Consider the following 11,518-nt stretch of genomic DNA (forward strand, 5'->3'; position numbering starts at 1 on the left):
TCTCCCCACCCCTGAAATTCAGATTAGTTGAGTGACTTGGGGTTAGGCATCCGGAGGAGGAGGGGGAGGGATGCTGTCTCCAGAAGGGCTTTGGCGAGTCTTCCGGGACCAGCGTACAGATGTTTCCCATTAATATGGGTTAACTGATCAGATTCACGGGATGAAACCTAGGAAGTCACAAAGAGCCAGATGCAAGTAGATGAGAGATGGGATTTTAGGACAGTAACTTTCCTGTTTTAGAATTATGGGGATAAAGCCAGGAAGGCTGTAGATGTAAGAAGGGAGCCCTGTATTCTCCTACTTTAAAGTTCTTGCCTAAGACAAGCAAGAAACAATGTACTTTGTGCTCTCAGAAGCTCAGAATCATGTTCCTTCTCAGGAATTTTCCTGGCGCCTAAGCAATAGATGCCAAGGAAAGACCTACACACCCAAGAAGGCTCACCATGTTGGTGGATGGATTGGAGGCACTTTTAAAAGAGATAGAAACAGGAGGAGGGATCCTAAAATGACTTCGGCTAAACTATTAAGTTCCATGTACCTCCATTTCTTCTATATTTTTTAGGTTTTTAAAACCCTTTTTATTTTGAAATAATTGTAAACTCAAAGGAAGTTGCAAAGGAGTGTAGAGAGGGGTCCTGTGAACCCTTCACCCTGCTTCCGCTCAGTGTTAACACTTGCATCACTATATATAATGATATCAAAACCAGGAAGCCAACCCTGGGACAAGCCACAGAGCTTACTCGAAGTTCACCGGTTAAATATGTACTTGTGTGTGTGTGTGTGTGTGTAGCTGCAGGCAGTTCTACCACATCTGTGGTCTCATGTAACCAACACAACAATCAAGATACTTAACTCCACCATCACCACAAGGTTCCTTTAGGTTACTCCTTTATAACCACACCCCTCCCCACTCCCCACCATCTCTAACCCCTGGAAACCACTAATCTGCTCTCTAATTCTATAATTGTGTCCATTTCTTCATTTGTAAACAGATTTGACATTTCATATCTTGTAGTTAGTTCAAGAATTCCTTCTCACATGAAAAGCTGCTCAACATCACTAATTATTAGATAAATGCAAATCAAAACTACAATGAGGTATCCCCTCACACCAGTTAGAATGGGCATCATCAGAAAATCTACAAACAACAATTGCTGGAGAGGGTGTGGAGAAAAGGGAACCCTCTTGCACTGTTGGTGGGAATGTATATTGATACAGCCACTATGCAGAACAGTATGGAAGTTCCTTAAAAAACTAAAAATAGAATTACCATATGATCCAGCAATCCCACTACTGGGCATATACCCAGAGAAAACCATAATTCAAAAAGACACATGCACCCCAATGTTCATTGCAGCACTATTTACAATAGCCAGGTCATGGAAGCAACCTAAATGCCCATCGACAGACGAATGGATAAAGAAGATGTGGTACATATACACAATGGAATATTACTCAGCCATAAGAAGGAACGAAATTGAGTCATTTTTTGAGACGTGGATGGAACTGGAGACTGTCATACAGAGTGAAGTAAGTCAGAAAGAGAAAAACAAATATCATATATTAACGCCTGTATGTGGAACCTAGAAAAATGGTACAGATGAACCAGTTTGCAGGGCAGAAGTTAAGATACAGATGTAGAGAACAAACGTATGGACAGCAAGGGGGAAAAACCGTGGTTCAGTGGGGATGGTGGTGTGCTGAATTGGGCGATTGGGATTGACATGTATACACTGATGTGTATAAAATTGATGACTAATTAGAACCTGCAGTATAAAAAAACAAACAAACAATAAAAACAACTAATGGTAAAAAAAAAAAAAAAAAGAATTCCTTCACAAGATCCGTTCTTATTTTCTTTTTTTCTGTAATTACAAAAGGTATCTATGATCGCTTTGGAAATGTTTGACAAGAAAAGAAAAATACACAAAGAAAGAAGTGAAAGAAACGTTACCTATGAAGTCCCCTCACTGAAGAGATGAGCACGGTGCAATTTTGATGTGTTTCTCTACACTGTCTTTCATTCTAGGTTCCATCAAGTAGAAAACTGAAGTTTTGAGAGTTCAGGGCTCATCTGAAGCAAAATTGTAAATGTTTAATTTCCCTTCCATTTTGTATGAGTTAAGGAATGCTTTTGGGTGCACGTTACAAAAATCCAACTAATAAAGGCTTAATCGTATGGGAGGCAGGGATTTTGTTTCTCACATGCAAGGAGTTGGCAAGGCAGGACTGGGGCACTGACTGACTCAGGGATGCACTGGGGACTCAGGCTCTTTTACGTGCTCTACTATCCTGAGCAAGCTGGATCGTCTCCCCAGGCTTATAGGTGTCCTTTCATCAATAACATAAAAGCTCTCTCAGACGCCATCCTGAATCTCACTGAAGCACCACCGCACGCACTGGTCCCCACGCTGTCTGTGCACCTTTGTGCTGCAAGAACAGACTGCAGAACTCTTGACAGTAGCCATATGGCCAACAAGGCCAACGTCCTCGCTACCTGGCCCTTGACAGAAAAAGTTTGCCAGCCTAACCTGACAGCATCATTTCTAATGGATGCTGATTTTCAATACAATGGATGGATACAGCTCCTCAATTAGCTAACCAATTTTCTACTTTTCAATACTAAAGCTGTTCTAGCGTTCACCATTGTAAAGAAAATGGTGATGAATGTCCTTGTACATACATCTTTCCATGGATCTCTAATTATTTTCATAGGAAGACAGGGAGTATAGTTCAGTAGTTAACAGCATGTTCTCTGGAGCTTGACTGCTGGGTTCAAATCCTGGCTCTTCCCATCATCAGCTGTGTGACCTTGAATAAATGATTTAACCTCTACGGACCTCAGTTTTCTCACCTGCAAAACCCACCTCAGTGTTGTGAGGATAAGGTGGGTTAAAACATGCATGGTGATTAGAAAAATGCCTGCACATAGTTAACTTCCACACATATCAGCTATTATTGAAGTTGCAATTTTTTTTTTTTTGGTCATTTTTATCATTAGTGGTAGGTTAAATCCCTAAAAGTGAAATTGGTCAGAATATGCAGTTTTTAGTACTTGTATTACATTGCACACAAATGGCTTTTCCTAATTTCTGAGCAGCAGTGAATATTACCTTTCAGGAAAAAAAAGGATTTTTTGCCATTTTGAAAGGTGAATAATTGTATTGAAATACAATTAATTATTAATTCTAAGATAAATAAAATTATATTCTTAAATTTGCTATTTTTGTTCTTAGTGAAATTAATCTTTTTGATATTTGAAATTCTTATTTTAGGAATTGCCAGCTTTTTTCTCTTTCTCCCTTATTTCTAATTAAGATCTTTTTTAGGTATTGGAAACATTTTTATATGTTTTTGTATGTTTTATACGTTTATATGTTATATGGATATCAGCTCTTTGGTGACTATATTGAAACTTTTTTCCTCATTTTTTTCTTTGTTTTTGAATTTTCTTTTTGATATTTATTAATTAAAATGTTAAAATTTTTATGTAGTGCAAACTATCCATTTTTTTTCTTTACGACTTTGGTCTTTGATTCCTGGTTAGAAGGAATCTTGCTATCCTGTGATCCAATATATATTCACTCACATTTTCTTTAATATTTTAGTGGTCTTTTTTTTTTTTTACTTTTAAATGTTTAATCCATCTGGAATTCATTCTGGAGTATAGTGAGAAGCAGGGACCTAACTTCTTTTTTTAAAAACTGAATAGCTAACCTAGCAAGATTTATTTAAAAATCTTGACCTGCCCACAAAAATATCATTTTTGACATGTTAAAAAATCATTCATTGATTTAGCCATCTATATATTTTTAAATTATTTATATTATTTTAATTATTAGAACTTTAATAATTTACTCTAATTATAATTTTACAATACATTTTACAATACATTTGTATCTGCACACTTTTTTTTTTTTTACCAATTTACTAAACTTTTTTTTTTAACTTTTTATTTTATATTGGAGTACAGTTGATTAACAATGTTGTGATAGTTTCAGGTGTACGCAAAGTGATTCAGTTATACATATACATATATCTATTCTTTTTCAAATTCTTTTTCCATTTAGGTTGTTACATAATATTGAGCAGTTTCCTGTGCTATACAGTAGGTCCTTGTTGGTTATCCATTTTTAATATAGCTTTTAATTTTTAAATAATTATACATTCACAGGAAGTTGCAAAGATAGTTCAGAGAGGTCTCATGTACCTTTCACCCTGTATTTCCCAGTGGTTTTGTACTATAGTACAAAATCAAAACCAGGAAATTAACATTGATACAATGTGTATATAGAGTTGCATTGATGCAATCAAGTATAGTCTATCACCACAAAGATCTGCCACCTTCTACCACTTCATAGTTACACACAGCTCCCTCCCTTCCCACCTTCCCAACCCCTGACCACCATCCATAAAGCCCTGACAATCACTAATCTGTTCTCCATCTCTACAATACTGGCATTTAGAGAGGTTCCTGAAATGTATTACACAGTAGGAACCCTTTTGAGATTGGCTTCTTTTCTCTCAGCATGAGGCCCTCAAGACTCATCCAAGTTGTTGCCTCTGTGAAAAGTTTGTTCCTTTTTGTTGCTAAGCCGTCTTCCATGGTGTGGATGTACCAAGGTCTGTTTAGCCATTCACCTATTGAGGGACGTTTTGTTATTTCCAACTTTTGGCTACTAAATATGAAGCTGCTGTAAACAATCGTATACAGGATTTTGTGTGACTGTAAGTTTTTATTTCTCTGGGATAAATGCCCAGACTTGTGAGTGCTGGGTCACATGTTAAGAGTGTGTTAAATTTTTGTAAAAGCCACTGAATAATTTTAACAGTGACTACCATTATACAGTCACAGCAGCGATGCATGAGAGACCCCGATTCTTCTCATCACCACAAGCATTTGATATTGCCATTCTTTCTTTCTTTTTTTTTTTTTTTATATTTGTTGTTCTACTGGAAATGTAGTGATAGTTCATCATGCTTTTAATTAGCATTTTCCTACTGGCTAGTGAGGTTGAACATCTTTTTGTGGGCTTATTTGTCATCCAAACATCCTCTTTGGTGAAATATCTGTTTATCTCTATTGCCCATTTTCAAAGCGGATTTTGTTTTTTTAACTGTGGAGTTCTGAGTTCTTTATATATTATAGATATGAGTCCTTTGTCACCTATGTGGTTTACGAATATTTTCTCCCAGTCTGTAGCTCATTTTTTCACACTCTTAACCGGATCAGTCTTTAATAGAGCAGAAGATTTTAATTTTGATGAGGTCCAATTTATTGACTTTTTTTCTTGTCTGGATTATGCATGTTGAAGAACTATTCACAAGCCCAAATTTGTCCCACAGATTTTTTTTTCCTATGTTTGCTTCTAAACATTTTATAATTTTACATTTTACTTTAAAATCTAATATATTTTAGACTACACCTTATTTAAGGTGTGAAGTTTAGACCTAGGTTTGTTTATTGTCAATATGGGTGTATGGTATTCAATTACTGTTATTATTCACTTTGTGTATATCCTTTAATCCAGAAATTCTCCTTCTAAGGCTTTTCCCAAAGGAAATAATTAACATCCTGTCACAGCTTTTTTTTTTTTTTTTCCTTTTTTTTTCCAAAAGTGCCTTGGCTCCGCATACCTCTCTATTCATTCTTATATAAAAACTTAAGAATTCCTCTTTTGCTTTACAGAGACATAATTTACATAACAAAAAATCGATCCATTTGGGGTGTACAATTCAATGGTTTTCAGTTTATTTGCAGAGTTGTACAACCATCACCACAGTCTCATTTTGGGACATTTCCATCACCCTAAAAAGAAACCTTGTACCTATTTCCAATCACTCCTCAATTCCACCCCCAGGCCTAGGCAACCACTAATCTATTTTCTATCTTTATAGATTTGCTTTTCTAGACTTTTCATATAAACGGAGTGATAGAATCCAATATCTGATCTTTTACATCTGTTTTCTTTCATAAATAGTTTTGAGATCATCCATGTTGTACAGTGTCAGTATACTTCCTTTTTATTGCTGAGTGGTATTTCATTGTATGGAGGCACCACATTTTGGTTACCCATTTACAACTTGATGGGCATTAGAGTTGTTTCTGCTTTTTAGCTATTATGAATAATGCTGCTATGAACATTCACGTACAAGTTTTATGTGGAAATGTGTTTTCACGTCTCTTGAGTAGACCCCTAGAATAATGCTGATATGTTAAAAGGAAAAGCCCAGTCAGATTTTTATTGGAATTGCATTAAGCTAAGGGAATAAATGACATCTTTACAATATTGAGTCTTTATATCCAGAAAAATGGTGTGTCCCTGCAGTTGTTCAAATGTTAGAACCTCCTTCTAATTTTTCTACTCAGGTTAATGGGATGCTGTCTTAAATTTCCATTTCATTTTTGTATACTTCCCTTTTGCCCACAAATCCATTCACTGTCTTGTACGTGGAAAGTACATGATAGATACTCGCCAGTCACTTTCTTTGGTGTTAAGGACATGGCAGTGAACAAGACCTAGCAGCGGCTCTCATTGAGCTTACTTTCTAGCTGAATGAAGGGACAATTTGCCTGAAATCTTAAAATAGCTGTTGAAGTGGTAGAGCAGTGACAGGAGTGAGTGAGTGAGAATGAGAAGTGGAGGAATCAGTGTTCCAGGTAGAGGCCGAGACCATCTTTCCAATCCAGAAGTTCTCCGAGATGCCACTGACCCAGATTTTTTAGACTAGCATGCACCTAAGATTCTATCCTGATTCGTCGGGTCCACGGTGCTGGGAAGAGGGGCTACGCCGGAGAATGGATCTGTGCATCTTTGCTAAATAACTACAGGCCAGGAGGGGATGATGGGTGAGCCACACTCTCAGACATAAAACACCCTGTGACAAAGCCAATGAGAATTCCACTACAATCTCATCAGTCTGTAAGATCCTGTAAATCCCTGTAAATTCTCCAGGTGTATTATTTATATGAAGCAGGCTCTTGGCCCACGTGATTGACGGCAAAACGCTAACAAATGTATTTGTTTGGAGGGTATGAGAGAGGTGGTAACCAGGAAGAAACATCCCACACCGAGAATGAGTTTGGAGAGAGAAAAACCCCAAGGAGGAGAGTGGATGGATACTACTTCCTAAGAGGAGAAGGTAAGCAGCATTCCTGGGGCCTGCTAATAAGAAGAAGAACAGGGGGCCAGAGAGGCTGCACAGTGAGGAAGGGCCACTGGTAAGGAAGAGGGGCTTCCCTCCAGAGACTGAAGACCGTCTGTCTGAGAATCCCACAAGGGTCAGGGGGTGGAGGAAGAAACCCCCCCGGAAAACCTCCTAGAGATTTTTACAAACAGCTAGTCCCCCATCATCCACCTCATACAGAGATGCTGTGATGAAAAAGTGTTGGATAATCCATGGAGTGAACACTCCTGATACAATCCTGCAGAGGGAAATAGAGACAGCTGTTAGAATGCAACGTGAGCCTGTTACCTGATTTATGCAGAGAGACGTTTCACGAAATGTTTCTTCAAAGATGGACTCAGAGTGGGTTAAACTCTTTCTCTGTCTTCAAATAATACAGGCCCCTAGGTGCTTGTCCCTCTGAGGACAGGAAGGTTTTGAATACAAATAACCAGAAGAGCAGTTCCCCTGGTGATCTTGAACCTTCTGCGGGTTCACTAATGACCAAGAGAAGGGAGTAAACAGTACCCTAACAGTGAGACCAAATGAAGGAGGTGTACAGACACCCGCAAGGATAGAGAAATGATGGCAAAGGATTTGCTTGGATAAAGGAAATGCGCTGGGGGAAGAAACAGATTCAACTGAGGAAAAGTGTCACTGAATACCTCTGGGGTATTGTCCAGAGAAACAAGGTAGTTAATGAGCTAGGGAAACCTGAAAAGCAGTGTTGCTGAAAGAAGCCAGAGCAGAGAGAGAAGAAACAGGTATGTGTTTGCAGGGTGATCCTGAAGGTCAAAGAGGCAAAAGCAAAAATAATGGCTGAAGACAAACATTCTTAGTTATCTAACCATTATGATAGCTAAGCCCATGTTCTTAAAATTATACTCTTGGAGACTACTTGTGCTTGTAACGAGGTCAAAGTGTCCCATGGTACAAATAAATGATTGTGTTCTTTTCCAATTTTTAGGAAAAGAGATGTTATCAGACAAAGGTTCACAGTTTTAAGGTTTTCTTCCATAAGTGTTCAATATTTGATGCTTATTCCATGCTTATGTACGAATCTAATGTTAGATGGTTTGTGATTCAATCGAAAAGCATACGTGAATTAATTTTGTTTGGTATCTGAAAATAGTCCAAGAAGAGCTCTGAGATTTTCAAACATCCCACCTCCTGAAGAAGTTTGAGAATCTAATCCAAGTGAGGGCAAAGTCCAGAGCAGGATAAAACCAAACCCAATAGCTTCTGTTTTGCGATGTTGTAATTTTACTACATTTTGTACAAACCAGTGTTTCTGGGAAATACAGTGGCCTAATAAACATTACGGAAATGACCGATCCCCAGTTTCCACAGCTTTAAGTGAGAATATGAGGGACCAGAAGACAGTAAGGAATCTTTAAAAGCCAGCTAGTACTTTCTTCAAATCCCATCATTCAATACCAACTATTCAACATGATGCATCATTTAAATACTGCATTAACATGCATGGTATCCAAGAGGTTATGCACTATGCCCTTGAGATTTTTACGGCTGCAAAGGCAAAGAGGGAATCAAATTATCTAGTTTGACTTTCCACATCCTTTAAATAAATAGGACATTTAAGGATCACCTAGGAAAAGGGTACAAAAATTATCACTTCGACGTGGTTTAGAACCCCGTCTTGCTCAGAGACAGAAAGGCTAGCTGACTTTTTGATGTCTCTACATGCCGCTAGAGACAGGCACAGAAAACCTGAGAGCTGGTTCCACTGATGGACTCCTTGGAGCTTTGTAACTTCCTCTGAGTTGAGATCCACAACTCTGTGTACCACCCACCACCCTCCCCGGCCCACACCCCCTCACCTGTGCCCTCAGCCTTTGCAGACTCCTGGAGAGATTCCTTTACTGCTTACAAAGGGAAGCTGCAGATACTCTCTGAGTTCTAGTACTTCTAAAGTAAGCCGTTAAATATATGTTCTGATGTATAAGCTCTTACAGTGACTGCTGCAAATGACCATTTTTCCTCATTCTCCTCCTTTGCTCTGTGAATTCTCTGTCTTGATCATAACATACTTATCTCTGTAAATGGGAAAAACATCATTTCCTTGGCAAAAAAAAGTAGAGCTGTAACACTGACTGGTATCAAATTTCCAGAAAGTGTAATTTTTCTATCATTTCATTCATATTAATGTCATCAAAAGCCAGAAGTTATAAGTGATTGGGAGGCATTGGAAGGCAATCTGTGACACAGCTGCCCTTCAGTGAGCTGAATATATTAAACTCTTATACGATTTGCTGTAAATATTCAGAGCGCTACAGACCTTTGTGTCGCCAAACCCTAATCCTGGGAGGAAGTGGCTTTGGAGAATAATAAAAACCAGAAATATTTTGAAGCATTATCTCTGCTTTTTCTGCATATCATTTTCCAGTATACCATACCAATATTTCAGCTCTGTAAAAAGCTGTGTAATCACTTTACTTCACCTGTCAAGAATTCATGTTGGCATCTTTCTCGCTAGAAAATTAATACTTGTGATGCTTTTCTGACGTCATGATACTTCTGTCTTCTTCAGTATAAAGAAGCCAGCTGATATTGTTTTCAGTAAGATTTTATTGAAATTCAAAACTAAATTTAGTGTGGTAAAATGTGTGTGCTTTTCCCCTTCAGAAAAAAATTTATATTAATATTACTTCGAGCCCACATTAATCATGTAACTTTTTTTGTGGTTCTGATAAGAGTTCTTCATTGGGTAAAAATACTCTATCAAGGCTGATTTATTGGTTTTATGTATTAGACACCTATGTGCTCTGTGATGGTCGTTTGGGGCAGGCAGTTTTCTCTTTTGCTCTGACTATTTATACTCTAAAAGGATTTAAATATATTACACTTGTTACAATGGGGTCATCTGAAACGGGTGTGTACTAAAAAATGAATTGGGTGGCACCCCCTTCAAATGTAAAATTAATTCCTCCTGGTGGTCATTTGGCTTCTAACAATCTTAAGCCCCAAACATTAAGATTCTGTAGTTACATGTTCAGTAGGTCAGCAGCAGGGATTCCAAAACAGGGTGAGGTCATATGAGGCCCACCACCTGGATTCCTGAACAGTGGAGCAAAGCATGGGACTCACGTGATGGTTGCAATGGCCCCGGGCGTGAGATTGAGGAAACCCAGGCCTACTTCAAAACACAATTACTCTCAAAATATCTGACACATTTTCCAAGTGTAGATACATTTTAATTTTATCTTCATCCTTTTGAATAAAATTATATAGGCTTTATAATATCAGCTTTTCTCCTGACATAACATGCGTAACTTTTTCCCACTCTTTGTTTTAGAAAGGAAGCAATAACCTAAGTTTCCAATATGAACTCAAGTTATAGTCTGGTGAGGACTCCTTTCACAGTGATACTTAAGAGGAAACGCTCCTTTTTATTTGTCAATACTCTGTCCTTGGACAGGTATAAAGGTCTCCTCAGTCACCCTAGTCAATCAATCTAATTTCACAAGTCCATAGTCACATACACACAAAATATATAATTTTGTATTGTTCCAAACACAGGACTAGAACAGTATCTGACTCCCACACAAGTAGTTGTTCAGTAACTATTTTTTCAGGGAGGGGTAGCGGGGCAGGCACCACAGATGTGCTCCTTTGAAGGGAATTAAGTTGGAAACTGGAGAACAGTACAGAAGTGAAAGGGATTCGGACCCTGCCTTCTGGGACAGAAAATAGGAGATAAATGTATGAAAATGTCATTTACCTCCATCGGAGAGAAAATGAAGAAATTTATCTCAAACTTTACAAGTACAATTAAAGCCATTTCCAGACCCATCTATGGAGGAAGTGACCATCTTGGTGAAGCTTAGTAACCAAAGGCAAAGGAAAAGCACACTTCAGGATTTATAAAAAAAAAAAAAAACACAAACAAACGAACCAGAACACAATGACTGCAGGCGTATCAAAGATTAGAAGATAAGGTGAGAGTGGCAGCCGCTGCCCCCTGCCTGGCCGGGACTCACTGGGAACCGCAAAGCACCCTGGGGAACCCTTCCCCAGGGTCTTTGGATCCGACCCAAGCTTCGTAGGTAGCTTCTGCCCTCCACTGCATCTCCAGCACCCAATGCACGAAGAGCCCCCTGTAAGGATTCACCACCATCATCACAACCGCTGACACCTGAATAAGGCTGCACAGGCCTCCACACCTGTACCCCAAGCAACACCTACAGTGGCAGCTCCAAAATTTCTATATAGAATAGGCTTAATGATACGATGGGAGGAGGAGCATTTCCATAGCGAGTACTCAGTTTTTACTTCCATATATTCACTTAGGGGTGCTTCTTGAGGTGGTGGTGATGATGGGGGACCAGAGGGC

This window comes from Balaenoptera musculus, chromosome 14 (genome assembly GCF_009873245.2).
Source record: "Balaenoptera musculus isolate JJ_BM4_2016_0621 chromosome 14, mBalMus1.pri.v3, whole genome shotgun sequence".
Lineage (NCBI taxonomy): Eukaryota > Metazoa > Chordata > Mammalia > Artiodactyla > Balaenopteridae > Balaenoptera > Balaenoptera musculus.